At 48.1% G+C, this 4,150-nt stretch overlaps 1 pseudogene; it reads right to left on the bottom strand.

Moving 5' to 3' along the window:
* LOC127201032 (olfactory receptor 8S1-like) lies at positions 1-778 on the bottom strand (annotated as a pseudogene).
* Between the last annotated feature and the right edge of the window lie 3,372 nt (positions 779-4,150).

Here is a 4,150-nt window from a genome sequence, read left to right as displayed (position 1 = left end):
CTAGGAATGAGATGAACACGTGGAGAAAATCTTGCTCCGACTGGTGGCTGAGTCGATGCCCAGGGCTGTCATGATGATACGGCCATAGGATCCCAGCAGTAGCACAAGAGTACCAAAACCTAAGACCACCAAGGTGGTCAGGATGGAGGCGACAGTAGTGTGGGGGTCAGAACAGGCCAACAAGAGCACTGGAGGAAGCTCACAGGCAAAGCTGCGGATGAGGTTCGGGCCGCAGAAGTCCTCCTGAGCCAGCAGGAGGGTGTTAATCAGGCTAACACTCATTCCTACGGCCCAGGACATAGCCACCATGCCAGAACATACCTTTCCGCTCATAGTGACCACATACAACAGTGGATGGCACACGGCCTGGAAGCGGTCGTAGGCCATGGCAGAAAGGAGGCAGGCTTCAGTGGCCCCCGAAAATATGACCAGGGCAATCTGAATGAAACAGCCAAGGGAGGATATGGTCTTCCACTCGGAAATAAGGTTCCTCAGCAAATTAGGCACAATGACTGAGGAGTAGAAGGCATCCATGAAGGAGAGGTCTCAGGAAGAAGTACATGGGGGTACAGAGGTGGGAATCAGAGCTGATCAGAGCCAGCATCAGCAGGTTCCCCACCAGGATCGAGACGTAAATCACCAAGAACAGGACGAAGAGCAGCGCCTGAGCCCGAGGGTCACTGGTTAGTCCCAGCAGCACAAACTCAGTGACGTTTCTAGCTTCCATGGAGCATTCAGGCTGAGGGACAAGACCTGAGATGATGTTCAGCTGTGCCATGCACCGCCCCCCCAGCCCAAAACGACGAATTAAGCTTCTGGGTTGACTCACGTGGTAGCGGCAAACCCTCTGTGCCTGTCAGATCCTCAGCGCTTCAAACTCAGGGCGGTGGCCTCCTGGCCAAAGTGGGGCGGAGGAGACCTAGAAAGGCAGGGAAGGAGAAGTGAGATTAGAAAGAAGGTTAGGAGGCTGAGGGCAGACTCGGGGCACCGAGGCATCATGCCCTACTGCCAAAGGGAGTTCGAGCTCACCCTGCAGAGAGACTGGCGCAGCAAACCAGCAATGCACTTTTTTTTTTGCCCTCGGATGACAGACCATAATGACGTCTGACTACTGATAGAAGTGTCGTGTCACCTCGCGTGGCACAAGTCCTTTCCCTGCCTGCATAAGCTTGGAAATCACTTGAATGTTTCATTAAAAAAAAAAAAAAAAAATCACTCGAGTAGGTCAGATGGGGTATCGAATAAAGGTGCTCGCCGCGAAGGCTGCTCTGCTAGGGGACCCACACAGTGGAAGGAGGCACTTGGGCCACACCCCAGTAAGTGGAAAAATAACCGGGAAACTAGATGGTTTCCAAGGTTCGTTCCGCCTCAGATGTTCTAAGAACGATGACGTGACCTCTCTTGGGTGTGTTTACTACTGAATAGAAATCCACCGGGCCCCTGTTTGCTACCCTAAGCACAAGTGGCACACAGTTTCAAGGAAGGTAGGTGGGGAAGCCCTCAAAGTGGAGGCGAGGCTGTGAGCACCGGCCCTTCCGAAGCCGTCCAGTGCCAGGGTTCTTTGGATCTACAATGCCCTCAGCGTTCACGGCACTCTCATCTCCCCCAAAGGAGGAGAGGGAAAGGGTGCTTGGAAGAATGGCCAGTTACAGGGTTTAGTTGAGACCAGAGGAAGCTAAAGAAGTTAGTTTTTTTTTTTCCTTAAAGGCCAGCGAGGGGCTTCATAAGTGAGGATCTGCTCTCCCTCTCCTCAGGACTGTTTGGCTCCTGAGTAACCAGAGTGGGCAGTTTTAGGAGAAGATGGTTGTGAGGTAGAAGATTTATCCTTACCTGGATCCCAAGGACAACACGAGATGCACTTAGAGGAGCATGTGCTGAGAACATCCTTTCTACCACCACATAAAGGCGGCGGGTCTTTGGTGACTTGGTTTCCGTGGGCCTCCTTGACTCAGTCCTAGGGGATGCTGGCAGGGGACCTCTGGGCACCGAGCTCCTCAGATTTGGCTATGAGCCTTAGCCTTTAATGGTTGAACTGTCTCTCTAGCTCACAAGAGACTTCTGGGTAAGGATTCATCTCCTTAGTTTTTATGTCCAGGGGGAAGGGCAGCTTCCCAAATTCCACTCTACAAATGACAATGGCCGGAGGGACTTTGAGTCATTTTTAGGCCATAGAGGATGAAGGAAGTCCCCGGAGAGACGCTTAAGCAGGTCCTCTCTGATTCCGAGTGGGCTCCCAGGTGGACTCTTTCTTTACGTTGCTCTTGTTTTAGTGGATTACATCATAAAAGAGGGCCCTGAGGTGGCCAAGAATCCATTTTTAAATTCTGTTGTTATACAAAAATATCACTAATATATGAGTAGATTATAGGTATATTCATTGAATACAGGCAGAAAATTCTGAAACATACACACACACACACACACACACACACACACACACACACACACAGAGCTTTTACACCCCAGTATCAGCCAGCTCTCCTTTTATATTTACTATGACTCCTGTCTTAGGCTGTGTCCTCGGAGCTTCACTTTTATTTAGCTATAACGTCACCATGTTGTTCACTTATCTCCACAAATCTAATAAAACTTTTTTTTTTTCGAGACAGGGTTTCTCTGTGTAGCCCTGGCTGTCCTGGACTGCTTTGTAGACCAGGCTGGCCTCGAATTCACGAGATCCTCCTGCCTCTGCCCCAGAGTGCTGAGATTACAGGTGTGTGCCACCATGCCTGGCTCTAACAAAATGATGGAAAAACTCTGAAAAAGCTGTTAGAGTATTTTCAACTTAAACATTCCTTACCTGAACATATGTGACTTAACTTACTCACATATGAAGTTAAAGAGCCCAAAGCATGGCTTCTTTTTTGTTTGTTTTTTTGAGACACGGTTTCTCTGTGTAACAGTTTCTGGCTGTCCTGGAACTTGCTGTGTAGACCAGGCTGGCCTTGAACTCACAGAGATCCACCTGCCTCTGTCTCCCAAGTACTGGGATCAACTGCTTCTTTCTTCTTCTTCTTCTTCTTCTTCTTCTTCTTCTTCTTTCTTCTTTTCTTCTTCTTCTTTCGTCTTCTTCTTTCTCTTCTTCTTCTTTTCTTCTCTTCTCTTCTTCTTCTTCTTCTTCTTCTTCTTCTTCTTCTCTTCTTCTTCTTCTTTCTTTCTTTCTCTCTTCTTCTTCTCTTCTTCTTCTTCTTTCTTGTCTTCTTCTTCTTCTTCTTCTTCTTCTTCTTTTTTTTTTAAAAAGATTTTATTTATTTATTACATATGCTGAGCCAGAAGAGGGCACCAGATCTCATTATAGATGGTTATGATCCACCATGTGGTTTCTAGCAATTGAACTCAGGATCTCTAGAAGAACAGACAGTGCTCTTAACCTCTGAGCCATCTCTCCAGTCCAAAGCATGGCTTCTTATTCTTGGATTTTTGAACACACACCACCACACACACACACACACACACACCACACACCACACACACACTTATAAGTACGGCTTGCAGGGTTATTTAATGCTGCTCCTAGGTACATGTATTTAGTGCTGGTTGCTTGGGATTGGATCTCCTATGGGGGGCTCATCCCTGGCACAGACGGATTATCCTCCTCTCAGCAGCCACTCATTCCTATTGGTTCTTCATCTAGGGGTGGGGCCTTGATTTCTGCCGTCCACACTGGTATGTCGATTGTTGCAGCTTTTCAGCTTTTGTTTAGCTGGCCATACTGCTGAGGTGTCATGGGCACAGCTTCCATGTCACACACAGAAGACATTCCTTTGTGGCTCTGGCTTTACAGTCTCTCCACTCCTTCTTCCGTGATGACTCTTGAGTCCTCCGTGTAGGGTTGTGCTGTAGAAGGATCAGTTGGTGTTGGCTACCCTATGGCCAGTGTCCTGTGTATTTTGACCATTTGTACATTTCTGTCATAGTCTGTGCTTCAAAAAGAAGCTTCTTCGTGAATTTGGGAAGGGGGTGCAGGGGAGGGGTTGGAGGGAGCAGAGGTAGGGGATGAGGTAATATAGAACTCTTATGAAATTCTCAAAAAAGAGCTGAGTTTGGTGGTGCAGGCCTTTAATCCCAACACTTTGGAGACAGAGGCAGGGAGATCTCTGTGAATTTGAGGCCAGTCTGGTCTACATAGCAAGTTCTAGGACAGCCAGGG

Source organism: Acomys russatus, chromosome 17, assembly GCF_903995435.1.
Source record: "Acomys russatus chromosome 17, mAcoRus1.1, whole genome shotgun sequence".
In the NCBI taxonomy this organism is placed as follows: Eukaryota; Metazoa; Chordata; class Mammalia; order Rodentia; family Muridae; genus Acomys; species Acomys russatus.
This window is presented reverse-complemented; position numbering and strand designations above follow the sequence as displayed.